Source organism: Jaculus jaculus, chromosome 4, assembly GCF_020740685.1.
Source record: "Jaculus jaculus isolate mJacJac1 chromosome 4, mJacJac1.mat.Y.cur, whole genome shotgun sequence".
In the NCBI taxonomy this organism is placed as follows: domain Eukaryota; kingdom Metazoa; phylum Chordata; class Mammalia; order Rodentia; family Dipodidae; genus Jaculus; species Jaculus jaculus.
Window position 1 is genome coordinate 156,532,814 of NC_059105.1, and position 21,263 is coordinate 156,554,076.

At 41.3% G+C, this 21,263-nt stretch overlaps 1 protein-coding gene and 1 pseudogene across 2 annotated transcripts in view; one reads left to right on the plus strand and one right to left on the minus strand.

Moving 5' to 3' along the window:
* Positions 1-21,263, plus strand: part of Znf148 (zinc finger protein 148) — a 153,300-nt gene that overhangs the window by 67,610 nt on the left and 64,427 nt on the right. The gene's annotated exons all lie outside the window — the stretch shown is intronic.
* On the minus strand, positions 1,765-2,686 carry LOC123460026 (annotated as a pseudogene).

A 21,263-nucleotide genomic window follows, 5' to 3' on the forward strand; every position in this document is an offset into this window, starting at 1 on the left:
CTCATTGTAGCTCAGGCTGACCGTGAACTCATGGTGATCCTCCTACCTCTGCCTCCCAAGTGCTGGGATTAAAGGCGTGCGCCACCACACTTGGCTTTTACCAGCATTTTTTGTCAGTTTTCTTGATGATAGCCATTCTGACTGGGGTGGTATCTCAAAGTAGTTTTAATTTTCATTTCCTTGATAGTTGTGTTTATTTGTGAGAAGAGAGAATGGTTATACTAGGGCCTCTAGCCACTGGAAAGAACTCCACACACATGAGCCAGTTTGTACATCTGGCTTTACGTGGGTACTAGGGAATTGAGCCCAAGCTGTCATGCTTTGCAAGCAAGTGCCTGAAACTGCTGAGCCATCATTCCAGTCCTGAATAGTCTCCCCCCAGAACAAATTCCGGGGTAGGGTCTCCTCTAGCCCACGCTGATCTAGAACACATTCTGTAGTTCCAGGCTGGCTTCAAACTCACAGTGATCCTCCTACTTCTGCCTCCTAAGTGCTAGGCTTAAAGGTGTGTACCTCCATCCTTGGCTAAAAATGTGTTTGTTTATTTGCAAGGGAGAGAGGAAAGGAAAATAAATGAAACTGTGGGCAAACTAGAGCCTCTGGGCACTGCATTGGAACTCCATACACATGTGCTACTTTGTATATCTGGCTTTACCGTGAGTACTGGCGAATCAAAACCAGTATCTCAGGCTTTGCAAGTAAGCACTTTAACTTTTGAGCCATCTCTTTCCTCCCATGTTTTATTTATTTATGAGGTGGGGCAGAGACAAAGAGAGACAGTATGGGAGTGCCAAGGCCTCTTGTTACTGTAAAGTAACTCTCCAGATGCATGTACCACTTTGGGTATCTGCCTTTATGTGGGTACTAGAGAATTGAACCCAGGCCATCAAGCTTTGCAAGCAAGAACCTACCATTACGCCATCTCTCCAGTCTCCCCTTATTTATTTATTTATTTATTTTTTTTTTTCATTCTATGATTTTATTATGCCAGAAGCATTGGGTCTTCTAATTTTTTTAAAAAGAGATACTGGTATAATAATACATTGGCTTATTAATAATTAAGGCATTTTATATACACAGTATCAGTGTGGGCTAAAACAGTTTTATACTGATTATTTACTTTGATGCTTTAAACTTTCAGTCTTTTCAACAGAAGTAGCTGCAGACATTGAAGTGTCTTTTTTTTAATGTTATAAAATACAGTAAAATTAATGATTGGTTTTTGTAGTTCCTAGTAGTAAGTCCTGTCTTATTTTCTCGCATAGTATAATTGTAGTCTCATGCAGGACCGCATGAAGACCCATCAGTTCTCACGCCGTGCTGCAGCCATAGAAACTGATGCAGCAACAGCGAACAGCCTCCTGGTGCGCAGCCAGCTCAGGGATGCCGAAACTGCTCCTTTTGGCTATCTTTCCGCTTCAATGTGAAGTAGATTGTTAGGGTTTCATTAGTAGTTTCATCATGTGGCTTTTAAAAGAAAAAAAAAAATGATTTGATTTCTTCCATAGTCCACGGTTCTTAGAAGAGACTTACTTTTTTTTTTTTTTTTTTTGCTTTTTCAAAGTAGGGTCTCACTCTAGCCCAGGCTGACCTGGAATTCACTATGGAGTCTCAGGGTGGCCTCGAACTCATGGCGATCCTCCTACCTCTGCCTCCCAAGTGCTGGGATTAAAGGCGTGCGCCACCACACCCGGCGAAGAGACTTACTTTTGAAAATCATTTAACCTGGTGATGTTTTCAGTAACCAAAAGCTGTGTCGTAGATGAAATTTCTCAATGCAACTGTAATAAATAAGCATCTACATCCTTAGCTATATTACCACTATATCCTGGAACCAAAGTATGGTGGTTTTCCTGTTCACATAGTCCACTTAATTGTTGCTTCAAAATCTTAATATTTCCATCATTTATAATTTCCATTTTGGATGATAGTTCTGACCACCAGCTTTTTATTACTGCTTGAAGCCAGTTTAAAGCAACTATAGCATATTTTTCAAATTTGCTTTTTAGTAATGACTTTACTAGAGGCAGCAAGTCTACACAGCAGCCAAGTGAGATATATTGCTTTTCTTCCTGTAAACTATTAGTTAGAACAGGAAGGCAGTCTACCACAACTCTAAGATCTTCTATCCTCACCAAATAAGCAACAAGTTCAGTTATACTTCTCTTTCTCTAGAAAGTTAAAGCTACTTTTAATCTCAAATTCCTGCTGAATAAAGCTTGGGCCATTGTTTCATGGTCCTGAGAAACCTCAGAAGAAAAGCCACTGTATTTTGATGATGGGCTTTCTGTTTGTGAAGAACCAGAACTAGAGTTGACCAAAAATATGTTTGACTATCATAGCATAATTTTTCAGGCAGGTGGCCTGCACAAGTCAGTTCATTTTCTTTATTTGCCATGTCACAGTCCCCACTTTTAGGGGACTGTTTGTTTCGGTAACAGGGATTTAGAAATGGGTGATAACCTTTCTTTCTGCGACAGATCACCTTGCGTACTTTATCTAGGCTTTTCAGGACTTGTCCAACTGTTCTACTTATGTAAGCAGCCAACTGTTTTGGAGATTTCTTAACCTCCTTCATGTTCTTATTAGTGAAATTAGAGATCCTCTTTCTAGGAAGATCACTGGGATGATCCTCAATGTTATTACAGGAGTTCTGTTTTTTAACATTGTTGGTGTTAGGTACCATAATCTCTTAAATACCGGCGCCTCATGGTACTGGTACCTCAGCCCATCCACGGCGCTGACCAGCCGCGCCCTGCAGCCTAGAGCGTCCCTCGGCTCCCCAGCCGGGCTCCACTCAGAGCTCAACGCTGGCCTGCCCTGCCCCGCCCCCTGGGTCTTATTTATTTATTTTTTTAATTGATATATTTGAGAGAGCTAGTGAGGGAAAGAGGCAGGCAGGCACACACACAAACACATGGGGTGGGGGTGGGGTCCTGGTGGGTGCGCCAGGGCCTCCAGACACTGCAAACATACTCCCGACACATGCACCACCTTGTGCATCTGGCTTACTTGGGTCCTGGGGAAATAAACCGAGGTCCTTTGGCTTTGCAGGCAAATACCTTAATCACTAAGCCATCTGTCTCTCCAGCCCCATATTTTATTTTTAAGGAAAAATTTTAAAGAAAGGCTCAGAGCTTCAATTTATAATTCAGAGTAAATTTATATAATCCATAACTTATTAAGGTATGGACTACTTTCATTATCCTACAAAGTTTCTGTTGGGAAACCAAGAGCGTTGGCAATAGCCTGTAATGTTTTGGAGGCATCAATGACCTCTCTGGAGTCTCCCCCCCCCCTTTTAATTGATCTAAATCAGAATCAGTTTTTTTTCTTTTTTTTTTTTTCCTTTTTAATTTTTTTTATTTATTTATTTGAGAGCGACAGACACAGAGAGAAAGACAGAGGGAGAGAGAGAGAATGGGCGCGCCAGGGCTTCCAGCCTCTGCAAATGAACTCCAGACGCGTGCGCCCCCTTGTGCATCTGGCTAACGTGGGACCTGGGGAACCGAGCCTCGAACCGGGGTCCTTAGGCTTCACAGGCAAGCGCTTAACCGCTAAGCCATCTCTCCAGCCCTTCTTTTTCTTTTTCTTTCTTGAGGTAGGGTCTCACTCTGGTCCAGGCTGACCTGGAATTTACTCTGTAGTCTCAGGGTGGCCTCGAACTCATGGTGATCCTCCTACCTCTGCTTCCTAAGTGCTAGGATTAAAGGTGTGCTGGTATTAAAGGTGTGCACCACCGCATCTGGCTCAGAACCAGTGTTTTGATTAATATATCTTTCCATAGTAAACATTTTTAATCTTATTTATGGTTTAAAAATATTTATTTATTTATTTGAGAAAGAGAGAATGGGCATGCCAGGGCCTCTAGCTACTGCAAATGAACTCCAGATATATGTACCACCTTGTGAATATGGTTTATGTGGGTATTGGGGAATCGAACCCGGGTCCTTAGGGATTGCAGGCAAGTGCCTTAACCACTGAATCCTCTCTAGCCATATTTACTTATTTATTCAAAACATTTTTAAAATTTTATTTTTTAGTGAGAGACATAGAGAAAGAGACAGGGGAGGAGGGGGAGAAAATGGGCATGCTAGTGCCTCTCAACCACTGTGAATGAACTCCAGATGTGTGTGCCTCCTTGTGGCACATGTGTGACATTGTATGTTTGCATCACCTTGTGCATATGGCTTACATGGGCCCTAGAGATTGGAATCTATGTTCTTAGGTTGTCCCCTATCTTAAGGAGACTGCATTCAGTCTTTCATCATTTAGACGTATGCTCACTGAGGATTGGGAGATAGTTCAGTTGGTAAAACTGCTGGCCTTGTAAGCATGAGGACCTGAGCTCAATTCTTAGAACCCATGTAAAAGTATGTGTGGTGGCTCACTCCTGGCCAGAGGATGATCCCTGGGGCTCAATGTCCAGCCTCTCTGGCTAACTTATTGTGTTCCATGCCAATGAGATACCTTGTTTCAAAAAATGTTAGATGGTATCTGAGGTTGTCCCCTGACCTCCATGTGCATAAGTACACCTGTACATACGTGTACACACATGCATCAAAAAATTGTTATTTGTAGCTTTTCTGTAGAAGACTTGGTTGGTTGAAACTTTAAAAAGTTTATTTATTTGCTTGTGTGTGTATAGGCACATCAGGACTTCTTGCTGCTGCAAAGGAACTCAAGATGTTTGCCCTTTTTGGCATTTGGTTTTCTGTGGGTGGGTTGTTTTTTGGTTTTTCAAGGTAGGTTTTTGCTCTAGCCCAGGCTGACCTGGAATTTACTATGTAGTCTCAGGGTGGCCTTGAACTCAGAGCTATCCTCCTACCTCAGCCTCCCAAGTGCTGGGATTAAAGGCGTGCACCACCACACCTGGCAATTTCTTGCCTGCAAAGCCAAAGAACCTCAGTTTGCTTCCCCTATATCCATGTAAGCCAGATGCACAAGGTGGTACATGCATCTGGAGTTTGTTTGCAGTGGCCCATTCTCTCTCTGTCTCTCTGTCTCTCTCTTTGCCTCTTTCCCTCTCCCAAATAAATAAAAATAAAAGTAATAAAAAAATTAATCACTTGGGATGGAGAGATGGCTTAGTGGTTAAGCACTTGCCTGTGTAGCCTAATGACCCCGGTTCGAGGCTCGATTCCCCAGGACCCACGGTAGCCAGATGCACAAGGGGTCGCACGTGTTTGTTTGCAGCAGCTGGAGGCTCTGGCATGCCCATTCTCTCTGTCTCTCTCTCTCAAATAAATAAGCAAAAGATTAATCACTTAATTTGTGTGTGTGTGCACACAATGTGCGTACACCAGAGTCTCTTGCTATGCAAAGCCTTGTTTTGGTGGCTGGGGAATTAATTGGCAAACATGCACCTTTAACTGCTAAGTTATCTCCCAGCCTCCAGTTTGTTTGTTTGTTTGTTTGTTTGTTTGTTTGGTTCTTTTTCTCTCTCTCTCTCTCTCTCTCTCTCTCTCTCTTTCTTTCTTTCTTTCCCCCTCCGGTAGGTAGGTTTTCACTCTAGCCCAGGCTGACCTAGAATTCACTAAGTCTTCTCAGGCTGGCCTTGAATGCACAGTAGTCCTCCTACTTCTGCTTACCGAGAGCTGAGATTAAAGGTGTGTGCCACCTTGTCTGGCTTTTTTTTTCTTTTTTTAAATTTAATTTTTAATTTTTTTAATTTAATTTTTATTGACAACTTCCATAACTATAAACAATAACCCATGGTATCTTTTATTTATTTTATGTTTTAAAATATTGTTATTTATTTATTTGAAAGCAGAGAGAGATTGAAGAGAGACATAGAGAATGGGTGTGCCAAGGCCTCCAGTCACTGCAAACAGACTCCAGATGCATGAGCCATCTTGTGCATCTGGCTCTGTGTGGATACTGGGGAATCAAACTCTGGTTGTTAATGTACCTGACTGACCATTGCATTTGAGTAGGGTTGCTAGTAAGAGCATGGCAATTTTTTGGAGCATTGCCAGTGATGCTGATAAGAAATGATCTCCCAGCACTTCATAACTTGCCAGTACCTCATCAGGGATTGATGGGGACTTTATGCACTCCTCTCCTGTCCACAACCGAGTGTCTTTCTATGGGCACAATCTTTTGTAGGTAATGAGAGCTGCTTTGAGCTCATGAAAGCACCAGCCATGTCATATCCAGAAGACAATATTCCACAGCACCCCTCTCCATTCTCTGGCTCTTTGTTCTTACTTTTTTTTTTCCTGCTGTCTCTTCTATACGATGTGATATTGAAGTACCATTTAGACTCAGTATTCAACAGTTAACTTATTCTCAACACTCTGAATCTCCTCAGTAGTTTCCACCAACTGTATAAACAGGCTTTTTGCTCAAAGCTGACAGCAGCACTAGTCTATGGGCACAAACCAATATTTAGAGAGCTGTTGGTGGACACATGTCCAGTTAGCTTAATAACAGTACTAGCTTCCCTACTAGTGCTTATGACCTCCCCACCTACAAGCTTTTGATTTGATTGTTTGTTTTTGTACCAAGCATGTATTTCCTTCCTGTGAAGTGAGCCTTAAATCCAATCAGATAGCAGTTGGCTACCTCCATAACAGTCATGCCACTATTACACCAGTGGGCACATTATGCCTGGCTAGTTTGTTGTGAGATACCTACCTAGTTTTAATGGTTGTGCAGTGGGATGAAAGTGGTTTCAGTTTTAATTTGACAGGACTAATGAAATTTGAGTACCTTTTCATGTTTAGAGACAGTTTGTATATTAATGTTTTATCAGGTAGGCATCCTTCTTTTGCCCATTTATTTATTAGGTTCCTTTCTCTGTTTAATATTTTTTTGTTTGTTTATTTGAGAGTGACAGATAGAGAAACAGGCAGAGAGAAAGAGGAGAATGGACGCGTCAGGGCTTCCAGCCACTGCAAACGAACTCCAGATGCATGCGCCCCCTTGTGCATCTGGCTAAAGTGGGTCCTGGGGAATCGAGCCTCGAACCTGGGTCCTTAGGCTTCACAGGCAAGCACTTAACCGCTAAACCATCTCTCCAGCCCTCCTTTCTCTTAAACGTAAAGCTTTTGCCTAATTCAACATCATGAAAAAAAATATATAATTTTTTTATTTTTGGCTTTTTGAGGTAGGGTCTCACTCTAGCCCAGGCTGACCTGGAACTCACTATGTAGTTTCAGGGTGGCCTCGAACTCAAAGTGATCCTCCTAGCTCTGCCTTCCTAGTGCTGGGATTAAAGACGTGCGCCACCACACCCAGCCTGAATACATATATACATATTTTCTGAACTTCTAGGCGCTTTATGGTCTTCCTTTACTGTTTAGATTCACAACCAATTTGAATTGATGTGACATGAGAATCAAGATTTGATGGCTTGTTTTTTGTTCATTTTTTTCGAGGTAAGGTCTTTCTCTAGCCCAGGCTAACTAGGAATTTACTATGTAGTCTTAGAGAGTGGCCTCAAACTCACAGTGATCCTTCTCCCTCTGCCTCCCATGTGCTGTGTGTATCACCATGCCCAGCTTTGAATGTGATTTTTTTTTAATTAAATTTTTTTTTAAATTTTATTTTTATTTTTATTTTTATTAACATTTTCCATGATTATAAAATATATCCCATGGTAATTCCCTCCCTCCCCACCCCCACACTTTCCCATATGAAATTCCATTCTCCATCATATATTACCTCCCCATTATAATCATTGTAATTACATATATACAATATCAACCTATTAAGTATTCTCCTCCCTTCCTTTCTCTACCCTTTATGTCTCCTTTTTACCTTATTGGCCTATGCTACTAAGTATTTTCATTCTCACGCAGAAGCCCAATCATCTGTAGCTAGGATCCACATATGAGAGAGAACATATGGCGCTTGGCTTTCTGGGCCTGGGTTACCTCACTTAGTATAATCCTTTCCAGGTCCATCCATTTTTCTGCAAATTTCGTAACTTCATTTTTCTTTACCGCTGAGTAGAACTCCATTGTATAAATGTGCCACATCTTTATTATCCATTCATCTGTTGAGGGACATCTAGGCTGGTTGAATGTGATTTTGAACTCATCTTTCTTCCTCCACCTCTTGAATGCTACGATTGCAGGCATGCCCTCCTTTTTCAAAAAGTTCTTTCTTTTAATATTAGGGACTTGTACTAAAATTACACTTGATGTCATTTTAAGATTATATAATACACACATTGAAAAAATCATGTTTTTTTTTTTAAATTTTTATTTATTTATTTGAGAGCGACAGACACATAGAGAAAGACAGATAGAGGGAGAGAGAGAGAATGGGCGCGCCAGGGCTTCCAGCCTCTGCAAACGAATTCCAGATGTGTGCGCCCCCTTGTGCATCTGGCTAAAGTGGGATCTGGGGAACCGAGCCTCGAACCGGGGTCCTTAGGCTTCACAGGCAAGCGCTTAACCACTAAGCCATCTCTCCAGCCTGAAAAAATCATGTTTTTAAATGACATAGATAATAGAGGCTAGGGATGGTTCAGTGGTAAAGGCACTTGCTTGTAAAGTTGGTAGCCTGGGTTTGATTCCTTAGTGCCTACCTAAAACCCAGTGCACAATGTGGCACATGTGTCTGGAGATTTGCAGTGGCAAGAGGCCCTGGTGTGCTCATTTATTCTCATTCTCTCTCTTTTCTAAATTAAAAATATTAAAGATTGCTCTATTCTTAACTGCTGCCAGATAGCCACTAAGTCTCCTTTGAACTATTTTAGTGTTGTGTGTTTAAAGTTAGAAAACTGGAAATGTATTTGTAAATTTATTTATACTTATTACTCAACTTTAAATCATGATCATTTCACTCTTATTAGCACCAATCTATTACAATGTCTATACTTCCACATACCTATATTGTAACTTGCCTCACTGTTTTTTTTTTTTGTTGTTGTTGTTTGTTTGTTTTTCAAGGTAGGATCTCACACTAGTCCATGCTGACCTGAAACTCACTATGTAGTCTCAGGGTGGCCTCGAACTCATGGAGATCCACCTACCTTCCAAATGCTGGGATTAAGGTTGTGTGCCACCATGCCTGGCTTTTTTTTTTTTTAATTATTTATTTATTTATTTGAGAGCGACCGACACAGAGAGAAAGACAGATAGAGGGAGAGAATGGGCGTGCCAGGGCTTCCAGCCTCTGCAAACAAACTCCAGACGCGTGCGTCCCCTTGTGCATCTGGCTAACATGGGACCTGGGGAACCGAGCCTCGAACCGGGGTCCTTAGGCTTCACAGGCAAGTGCTTAACCGCTAAGCCATCTCTTTTTTTCTTTTTTTTTTGAGATAGGGTTTCCTTCTAGCCCAGGCTGACCTGGAATTCACTTGGTAGTCTAGGGTGGCTTTGAATTCATGGCAGTCTTCCTACTTCTGCACCCCAAGTGCTTGGATTAAACTTGTGTGCCACCATGCCTGGCCTTTACCTCACTATTTATTATTGGCATTCGAAGTTCGTACCATTATTTATTTATTTATTTTTGTTTGTTTTTCAAGGTAAGGTTTCACTGTAGTCCAGGCTGACCTGAAATTCACTATGTAGTCTCAGGGTGGTTTATTTTTTTTTGAAGCCGGGTCTCACTAGCCCAGGCTGATCTGGAACTCACTCTAGCTCTAGGCTAGCCTTGAACTCATGGTGATTCTCCTTCCTAAGCCTCCAGAGTTCTGGAACTAAAGATAAGCTATACTGTGCCCAGCTGTACTTTTTATTATTATCATAGATACTCTGATATTATTAGGATATTGTTCTCATGTGAGGTCATTTCTTTAATGTAGGTTTCTTAAGGCTCTTAATACATGTTGGCCAGATTGTAATTCAAATAACATGACCAATTTGGTTTGTTCTAGTTGTGTAGGAGAGTTCCGTCTTACTATCGTTAACAAACAATTGATCTAGAAAAAGAAATGTGAAATGTAATTTCTAGATAGCAACTGACCGGACTTGTTCTTGGATGGAGAATGGAGGAGAAAACTAAAAGAGAATCATTAGATGGGAAAGGGAATGGATTGGAAGGAGGATCTTACATGAATGTGAAGATGTTTAAATGTATTGATAGCCATATGTCTTAAGTGGAGCAATTGGTAATCCTTTATGTGTCCAAGCAATAGACATCTGCATTTGTATGGTAATTACTAATCTGTTTATTTGGTTCCTTCAGGTTTTCAAGGCATTTATATAATCTAGTTTTCTGATGTAAAGTAGGTAGTACTGACATCCATACACAGAAGCAGTAATGATTAGAATAATGATTACCATCAAGAATCTTTTACATAGTGGGGTGTGTGTGTGTGTGTGTGTGTGTGTGTGTGTATACATATACATATATATTTTAGGTTTTTTGAGGTAGGGCTTCTTTCACTCTAGCCCAGGCTGACCTGGAATTCACAATGTAGTCTCAGGGTGGCCTCGAACTCATGGTGATCCTCCTACTTCTCCCTCCCAAGTGCTGGGATTAAAGGCATGTGCCACCATGTCTGGCTGTTACTTTTTTTTTTTTTTACTTTGGCTGCTTTACATACATGATCTGATTTAATGCAATGGAGATTTTTATTTTATTTATAACAAGTAATACTCTTTGTCGTCCCCCCCCCCCCCGCTTCTGTTACCCTGGGGCCCTCCTCAATGAGGTTATGGTATTCACTGTGGGGTCATAAAGACCCCAGTCAGTCTCTGTGGGTTAGCAGAGGTGGGAACCTGTGGCTCAGGGTACTTCTACCCTATTTGTGCCTCTTAGAATCTTTCTGCTCCCCACCCCATGTTCCCTGAGCTGTGGCAGTCCTGCTGGTAATCTGATTTAGTGTTTTCTCTGTAGCCTCTGGATTTCTCCATTGATAAGTTTGGAGTGGTCACCTTGTTTGTTACCATTGCTTTGGAACAGGTTGTCAGGCTAGCAGTAAGAGCAGAAGTTGTGTTGCTGCTTCCTCTGCACTTTCTCCTGGGTTCTGGCAGATGTGGTAGAGGTGGCATGTCTTGTGGTAAGCATTGGGCTATCGTCTTCTCTTATTGGTGGATTTTGGTTCTCTTCCATTTTCTTTGCCATGTCTAAAACAAAGCAAATTCTCTAGCCAAGAGTGAGAGCAGTTTAATTTAAAGGGGGTATACAAAATTATTTGACAGGTTTTTTTTTGGTGTGCAAGCCTCTCTTCTCTAGGGAGAGGTAGGGGCTTCTCTGCAGTCTGAATTTCTTTTTTGGTTTTTCGAGGTAGGGTTTCACTCTAGCCCAGGCTGACCTGGAATTCACTATGGAGTCTCAGGGCAGCCTCGAACTCATGGCGATCCTCCTACCTCTGCCTCCCGAGTGCTGGGATTAAAGGCATGCGCCACCACGCCCGGCTTCTGAATTTCTTGACCATGGGATTCTGACTTAGTTTCCAGTACCAAATAGGAGTTCCCTCCCACTGAGTATGCCTCATGTCCAGTCAGAGAGAACTTTGCTACCTGCAGAGGCTGTGTGCCACTATTGTGCAAGTGTGCTGCATAGATTTTATGAGGAGTTTCCTGTTTTATGAGTGAACAAAATCTCAAACTATTCAATTTTAGTTGTTCAGACCCACAGTACTACTACTGCTATTTTGAATAACTATTAGTAGTTAGAAAACAAGAGTCTAGAGTAATACTTTAACTTTTGTGTGCGGTACATGGGTGTATATGTGTTTTTAAGCATATAGGCATGTGTGTGGTTGCATGTACACTTGTACAGAGTTAATGTCAAATGTCATACTTAGGCATATTCTACCTTTTTTTTTTTTTTTTTGAGATAATGTCCCTCACTGAACCTAGAGCTTAATTCCACTAGATCAGCAAACCTTGGGGATCCTCTGTCTCCCAGCACTGGGATTACAGGCCCTCATGATTATGCCAAGTATGTATGTATGTATATCATGGGGACATGCCAGGGTACCTTGCTGCTGCAAACAAACTCCAGACACTTGTGCCTTTTTTGTGTTTGACATATGTAGGTTTGGGAATTGAACCTTGGTTGGCACGCTATGAAAACAAACATCTTTAACCTCTGACTCATATTCACAGTCCCTATTTTTTGTTACTCTTATTATTATTTTAAAATATTTTATTTATTTATTTATTTGACAGAGAAAGAGGGAGAGTGAGAGAATGGGTACACCAGGGCCTCCAGCCACTCACTGCATATGAACTCCAAATGCATGCATCCCCTTGTGCATCTGGCTTATGTGGGTCCTGGGGAATCGAAGATGGGACCTTTGGCTTTGCAGGCATGTGCCTTAACTGCTAAGCTATCCCTCCAGCCTCTATTTTTACTTATTTTTCTTTTTTGGTTTTTCGAGGTAGGGTTTCACTCTAGTCCAGGCTGACCTGGAATTTACGGTGTAGTCTCAGGGTGGCCTTGAACTCATGGTGATTCTCCTACCTCTGCCTCCCGAGTGCTGGGATTAAAGGTGTGCGCCACCATGCCTGGTTTGTATTTATTTAAAAAAATGTTTTATTTATTGGGCTGGAAAGATTGCTTAGTGGTTAAGGCACTTGCCTGTGAAGGCTAAGAACCAATGTTCAATTCTCCACATCCCATGTAAGACAGACACACAAAGGTGAGGCAAATGCAAGGTTGCACATACCCACTAGGTGGTGTGCAAGCGCCTGGAATTTGGTTTTAGTGGCTGAGGCTGTGGCACACCAATTATCTCTCTCTCACTCTCTCTAAAATAATAAAAAATAAGTATTTCCTTCCTTCCGTCCTTCCTCCCTCCGTCCTTCCCTCCCTCCATTCCTGCGTGAGAGTGAGAGAGAGAGAGACAGAAAGAAAACAGGTGTGCCAAGGCCACTAGCCACTGCAAATGAAATCCAGAAGCATGCACCACCTTGTGCATTTGGTTCATGTGGGTACTGCTGAATTGAACCTGGGTCCTTAGGCTTTACAGACAAACATCTTAACCACTAAGCCATCTCCAGGCCTGTTTTTTTTTTTTTTAATTTTTTTGTTATTTTTATTTATTTATTTGAGAGTGACAGAGAACGAGGCGGGGGGGGGGAGAGAGAGAATGGGCATGGGGGGGGGGGAGAGAATGGGTGTGCCAGGGCTTCTAGCCACTGCAAACGAACTCCAGATGTGTGCGCCCCCTTGTGCATCTGGCTAACGTGGGTCCTGGGGAATCGAGCCTTAAACCAGGGTCCTTAGGCTTCACAGGCAAGCACTTAACCGCTAAGCCATCTTTCCAGCCCCCAGGCCTGTTTTTATTTTATTGAGGCAGGGTCTCATTCTAGCCCAGTCTGACGTGGAGCACAGTCTGTAGCCCAGTGTGGCCTTTAACTCATGTCGATCCTCTTCCCTTAACCTCCCAAGTGTTGGGATTCTAGGCATGAGCTGTAATGCCTTGTTCTATTATAACTTTCCATTTTGAAACAATTTTAGACTTTATACAACCACAGCACAGCTTGTCATTCATATTTGCAAAATGCTACTAAACTACAAACCTTAGTTGATTTTTTTTGTTTCCTCCTGGTATCCCTTTTCTGTGCAGAATTCACTTCAGGGCTCCTCATTTCTTTTAGTAGTTTTATCTTATTCATTTCCTCCCACCCCCAGCTAATTTTAATGAGTGCTATGGTTAGTAGTTTAGTATATAGTCTCTCTCAGTTTGAATTTTTGATAATATTTTTTTCCTTCAGTTACATGGAAGCTCTGCATCTAAAATTTTTAGTATTTTTATTTTTTTGAAGCTCTCCATTTGGGAACTGCCACAGAATTGATGACATGTCCATATCAGGGCACTATACTAAATGGATATGATGTGGCTATTTAATGGGTGAGATATATTTGTGGTCAGTTTGATTCAGCTTCTTAGGCAGTGCTTTGGAAAAGGTTCATTCTAGTGATATGTAAAAATACCCTTTTAATATAACTGTGTACTACTTTTACTAACCATCTCTCTAAATTTAGATACCTTGTGCCAGTTTTCCCCACCTGGTCATTTCCTTTGCAGTTTCTAAATGTCTTTGAGGAGATACTTTCATAATTTATTTATCAGCATGTATTTATCGTTCTATGGGATTATACTGCATTATTGTCAGTCATTTTCTTGTTCATATTGTTTTCTTTTAAATTTTATTAACTGCATGAGGACAGATAGAGTTAGAGAAGAAGAGAGAATGAATATGACAATAGGGTGTACCAAGACCTCTTGCCACTGCAGATGAACTCCATATACATGTGCCACTTTGTGCATCTGGCTTTATGTGGGTACACAGCAGATCCCATAGGGTCTTGAAATCAAACCCAGGGGCATCAGTCTTTGCAAGCAAGCACCTAAACCGCTGATCCATCTAGCCCTCCTCTTTTTTTTGAAGGCAGGGTCTTACTTTTATCCAGACTGATCTGAAACTTACTGTGTAACACAGGCTGGCCTTGAATTCCAATACTTCTACCTAAGCCTCCCCTGAGTGCTGGGATTAAAGGCATGTGGCACCATACCTGGCTCCAGAATAACCATTTTTCTAAATTTAGAGATATATATATTATACCATGTCTAGATTATTCTTTGAGCATTTAACTAGGTACCAAATAAATTAGTACAAAGAACATTTTACATGACTGTTAATGTGTGGCCATAAGAAGGATAGTATTCACACAAATTTGGGTCCATAAGAACTAGTAGAGGAAATTGCCTTGTGTTTTTAGGAAGAGAAATGGTGGCTGATGGAGCCATGTCAGTATTAGAGAGCATTGCAGCAGCAGAACCTTGGTGACTAGTGGGCTGGAGTCATTAGTACACAGTGTGAGGAAGCATAAAGCTACCTCTGCTTTTCTCAGTGGATGGGATAAGAGTGAGACTTCAAAAATTTACATTGAAAATTTCTGGGAACATATGAATCAAGAAATAGAGAAGGAGAGGTTGTAAAGAAAGATACATCTGCAAGTGACCTTGGTCTTTTCTGCAAAGCAGATCCCATAGGATCTTGAAAGAGGAGCTGAGAGCTTAATAATTGATACTTTGGTAAAAGGGCATTAATGCTGTCTTCCCCACTTAGAAAACAATTTTATATTTATTTGTAGAAGACTATATAATAAGATTATAATGCCCTGAGTCATCAGTGTTGGTAATGTTAGATGGATATGCATGTAGCATGTTGGGAATGAAAAGAGTCCAAAATGATCTGAAGGAGTCAATTATCTTAATTTTTTTTTTAAATTTACTTATTTTTTAGAAAGACAGAGAAAGAGAGAGAATTTGCATGCCAGGGCCTCAGCCACTGCAATCGAACTCCAGATGTTTGCATCACCTAGTGGGCATGTGCGACCTTGCGCTTGCCTCGCCTTTGTGTGTCTGACTTATGTGGGATCTGGAGAGTCGAACACAGGTCCTTAGGCTTCACAGGGAAATAAGTGCCTTAACCACTAAGCCATCTCTCCAGCCCCGACAGTTACCTTATTTCTGAGAGATGGGAAGAATGGGAATAGATGAAAATCTGCAAACCAAATGACAAACTTACTCTTCAGTACCATGTCTGCTAACATTTAAATTTGTTACATTACTTACTATATTAGTGAGTTTGGAAAATAGATGTTGGGGCCAAGTGGGTTAGGTTTGGAAGAACACATAACATAGTGGGCTGGAGAGATGGCTTAGCAGTTAAGGTGCTTGCTGGCAAAGCCAAAGGACCCAAGTTCGACTCCCCAGAGCCCATATAAGCCAGATGCACAAGGTGGTGCATGTGTCTGGAGTTCATTTGCAGTGGCTGGAAGTCCTGGCATGCCCATTCTATCTTTGTCTCTCTCCCTCCTTCAAATAAATAATTTTTTTTTTTTTTTTTTTTTTTTTGGTGTTTTGTAGTAGGGTCTCTCTAGTCCAGGCTGACCTGGAATTCACTATGTAGTCTCAGGGTGGCCTCAAACTCACAGTGATCCTCCTACCTCTGCCTCCGAGTTCTGGGATTAAAAGCGTGCACCACTATACCTGGCTAATTTTTTTTAAGTTTGACAAATTCTTTAAAAATGTCATAAGAGGGATTATATCATGACAGATTTGCAGATCTTATTAAATCCTATTTTATTCATATGGCCTTTTCTAGTTATATCAGATCTTCTCCATGTGTGCTTCTCTTTGAATTCTTGACTTTGTCCTCTGCACCACTCATTCTTTTGTTTTCTTAAAATATTATTTATTTACTAGAGAGAAAAAGAGAGAGAGAGAAAAAGAGACAGAGACAGAGAGGGAATGGGCTCGCCAGGACTTGGAGCCACTGTACATGAACTCCAAAAGCATGCACCATCACGTGCATCTGGTTTACGTGGGGCCTGGGGAGTCTAACCTAGGTCCTTAGGCTTTGTAGGCAAGTGCATTAACTGCTAAGCCATCTTTCCAGCTTTGCACTCATTCTTTTCGTTAGAGTGTGACATGTACTGTCTTGAAATGTTAGATTTTTAATATTGGGCTAAATGTATTGGACTTCTGTCTACATCTGCATTTTAGGACTTTGGAAAGGGAGCCTTCATATTTAGAATGTGTTCTTCACATCCCTAATGGTGCTTTGCACATACTGGATCTCTTTATTTTAAAAATTGTTTTTTCAAGCCGGTGTGGTGGCGTGCACCTTTAATCCCAGCACTCGGGAGGCAGAGGTAGGAGGATTGCCATGAGTTCGAGGCTACCCTGAGACTCCATAGTAAATTCCAGGTCAGCCTGGGCTAGAGTAAGATCCTACCTCAAACAAACAAACAAAAAAAAAAAAATTGTTTTTTCAGGTCAGCCGTGGTGGCACATGCATTTAATCCCAGCACTCGGGAGGCAGAGGTAGGAGGATTGCCATGAGTTCAAGACCTCCCTGAGACTACAGAGTGATTTCCAGGTCAGCCTGGGTTAGAGTGAGACCCTATCTCAAAAACAAAAACAAACAAACAACAAAAAAATTTGTTTTCACTTAAATAAAATTAGTATAAAGTGGGTACTTAACTACCTCCTAAATAAATGAGTACAAATAACATTTTACATGAATGTTAACTTGTTAAATATAAATAAGACAGTTTTATTTATTTTAGGATGAGAAATGAAGTCTTGAAAAAGATTATTATAATTTTTTATTTTTTGCTTTTTTGAGGTAGGGTCTCACTCTGGCTCAGGCTGACCTGGAAATCACTCTGTAGTCTCAGGGTGGCCTCGAACTCATGGCAATCCTCCTACTTCTGCCTCCCGAGTGCTGGGGTTAAAGGCGTGTGCCACCACGCCCAGCAAAAAAGATTATTATTATTATTTTTTCTTTTTAAAAAATATTTATTTATTTGAGAGAGCAGTAGACAGAAAGGGAATGGGCGCACCAGGGCCTCTAGCCAGTGCATATGAATTCCAGACACACATGCCACCTTGTGCAGCTGGCTTATGTGGGTTCTGGGGAATCAAACCTGGGTCCTTAGGCTTCATGGTCAAGCACCTTAACTGCTAAGCCATCTGTCCAGCCCTACAAAAGATTATTTTGTATTTTCATCTTGAGTCAAATTTTGTGTGTGAGAGTCAACCAAGGACTTTTTTTTTCAGTATAGGAAGGCTCTTGATGTTCATACATGAGCGAATAAAGAGGGGAATGTCATTTAGAACTTTTAAGAAAGGACAAGATGGATGGAAGCAGAATTGGAGGAAACATGATACTCTGGGACTTGCTTCTATTTTGGAAGGAACTTGTATCACAGAGAGAACAGAAGTTTTCGGATTTTAGGAGGTGGTATATCTGGATTTTGTGTGAAGAAGGAAGGATGTGTTTGTTGTTGGTGGTGGTAATGGTATATTTGGATAGTGAGAGTAGCACTGAAATTCAGGTTCTCAAATAGGCATGGGGATGCTGGTGGGGCTGGGTGAAATCGATAAAGTCAAAGGGATAGTCAACTGGTGGCGCAGGCTTTTAATGCCAGCACTCAGGAGGCAGGGGTAGGAGGATCACTGTGAGTTTGAGGCCACCCTGAGACTACATAGTTAATTCCAGGTCAGCCTGGGCCAGAGTGAGACCCTACCAAAAAAAAGAAATGAAAAAAAAATCTGACATTTTTCAAATAGATTTTTCTAGATGCTCTAATGGATTCTCATAATTCATCAGACCAATCATTTTAGACAATTTACTTATACCTGTTTTTATTAATTTTAGTTTTTTTTTTTGTTTTTGCATAAAGGAACATAGTTTTCCTTTAAAGAGAGTGCTCATGGCCAGAAGGAGATGACTTAATGAAAACTCTCTTCACTAAGCTTAAGTTTCCTTATTTTTCTAGCTTAAGTTTTTCTGGGCCTTTTGCAAGTCATTCTCTTTAACTGTCTTGTCTTTGCTGTGCTCTTTGTGATTGGATTTACCAGCATCTATTGTAAGTGCTTTTAGATTTGCACCGTATACTTTAGAGTATGCTTAGAAGTTTGACTATTCCATCTATGGGTGATACACTTATTGGGACATTCTGAAATGTTGTTTATTATTTGTCTATTTATAATCACTGTCCTTTGATTCCCTGATACTTCTCTGTTTAGAATGTTTAAATGTTAAAAAGTATGCCTTATGATAGGATTATTATGGTCATTTTCTTTATATGTGTAAGTAAGTAAAGGTTCAGATTTATGTACAAATCTTTTTACTGTTTGAACATAAGGACTCATTAGTTTGTAAACAGCTGCTAATTGCAGAGCCTCCCCCTCTCCCTGCCCCAGATAGGATCTCTGGATAGCTCAAGCTGACCTGAATCTCACTGTAGTCCCAGGCTGTCCTTGAACTCATAACAGTCCTCTTACCTTTGTCTTCCAAGTGTTGTAATTAAAGGTATGTGTCACCATGACATCTTCTTCAAAATTTTTTTTTTTTTTGGTTTTTCGAGGTAGAGTTTCACAGTACTCCAGGCTACCTGTAATTCACTATGTGGTCTCAGGGCGGCCTCAAATTCACAGTGATCCTCCTACCTCTGTCTCTTGAGTGCTGGGATTAAAGGCCTGTGCCACCACACCTGGCTCAAAAACTTTTATTTATTTATTTGAGAGGGGGAAGGAGGGAGGAAGAGAGAAGAAGAGGCAGAGAAAGAGGGTTGTGTGTGAGTGAGTGTGGGTGCATCAGGGCCTCCAACCACTGCAAAAGAACTCCAGATGCATGCCCCACGTTGTGTATCTGCCTTAACATGGGTCCAGAATTAAACCCGGGTCCTTAGGCTTTGCAGGCGAGCACCTTAACTGCTAACACATCTCTCCAGTACTGACTGACTTTTCTTTTGATATGATCGTTGTTTAGGATTTTGTGCAGTTTTCTTGATATAAAAGAGAATCAAGATATCTAAATATTCCTTTTGTTATAATATTTTATTAATTTTTGGAACCTAATCTTTTTTGTGCTTGTAACCTAAGCATCAGTTTCTTGATTATCATAATGAAATTGGTATTAGGATATCCTTATTTTTACTGTATTACAGTAGGTCTTATAGTCATCTTTTCCCAAGACATCTTTTTTCCCAATTAGACCTTTTTTTTGAAATGTTTTTTGAGGAAGAACCTCTAGCTGAGGCTGACCTGGAATTCACTATGTAGTCTCAGGGTGACTTTGAACTCATGGCGACTCTTCTACCTCTGCCTCCCAAGTACCCTCCAAGGGTTATTAAAATTTTTTTTTTCATGTGTATGGGCACATGCGTGACACTCATTCATACAGGGAAGTTAGAAGACTCCCATGGGTGTTGGTCCTTGTTCCACTCCTGCTTTGCTACTTCATATGCCAGACTTACTAACCCATGAGCTTCTGGGAATGTTCCTGCCTCTGCCTCCCATCCTGCCCTAGGAGCACTGAGTCTACAGATTCATGCTTTAGGGAGTTCTGGGAGTCTGAACTTAGGCCCTCATGCTTTTGTGGCAGGTGCTTTACATGCTGAGCCTTCTATCTGGCGACATTCCTGTGTACTACAAAATTGCTCTTTAGATTTTTATGTTTTAAAGATAGGCTTTCTGCTGATCCTGATTCTCCAGTGCTGGGGTTACAGATGTGTACCACACTGACTGGCATTTTATTTTATTTATTTATTTATTTGGGTTTTTTGAGGTAGGGTTTTTCTCTAGCCCAGGCTTACTTGGAATTCACTGTGTAGTCTCAGGGTGGCTACAAACTCATCATGATTCTCTTACCTCTCTCTGTCTTCCGAGTGCTGGGATTAAAGGCGCGCGGCACCATGCCCGAGTATGACTGACATTTTATATGTGTGCTGGGGATCTGAACTCAGTTTCCCATGCTTATGCAGTAAGTATTCTGTCCACTGTGCCATGTCCCTATCCGCCCTGAGTTTTGTGGGCTCTTAACTTCTGTTTCTCAACTGCCTACTAGCAAATTCTTTTTTTTTTTTTTTTTTTTTGGTTTTTCGAGGTAGGGTCTCACTCTGGTCCAGGCTGACCTGGAATTAACTCTGTAGTCTCAGGGTGGCCTTGAACTCATGGCGATCCTCCTACCTCTGCCTCCCGAGTGCTGGGATTAAAGGCGTGCGCCACCACGCCCGGCTCTACTAGCAAATTCTTTAGTGCTTTGTTTAGCTTGTGCGCGTACACATGTGTAGTCAGTGTGAGAGACTTGTATGTGGGTTCAACAAAACTTAAAATATAGAGTGGCTTTTTATTGGGGGGGGAGTGTATTACACCGAAATCAGAGATGTATTACACAGAAATCAGAGATTTATTCATCGTGGCCACATTGTGGTTCCCCCCCTCCCAAAATCTGTATTGACATGAAGTTTAGGTTTACATAGAAGAATTGGGGGGGGGGGTGCAAGAAGTATGCCTAATTAATTTTTTTTTAAAGCTGTGTCTCACTCTAGCCCAGGCTGACCTGAAACTCACTCTGTAGCCTTGGCCAGCCTCAAACTCTTGACCAGCCTCCTGAGGGCTCAGATTAAAGCCCTGGCATGCATATTAAACAGTCCTAGTCAACATGTGGTCCTGCCCATCAGTTTACACAAAATGACCTGAAGAAGCCTTTGCTGCTGGAGAGGACGAATGGCTCAGTGTGTGGCTTCATGGAAGCAGGCACTTTGTCCCTGTGAGGTTCTGCTGTTTGAGGTCGCCAGGGTGACTCAAGAAGAAATGTTCAGGACAATGATTTATCTTTGTGCCTTCAACCTTGAAATGGAGTAAGATAGATTAGATAGATACTTTTGCACAGGTGAGCCTGAGACTGAAAGTAAAGGAAACACACACAAAATTAAGGCAGAGATGTCAAGCTCTGGTCCTGAATTCACCTGCCTTATAGGCTCAAGTGAGGAGTCAGTGCTTTTTAGCAAAAGCAGTTTGTAAATGCCTATTGTACTCCCCTCCC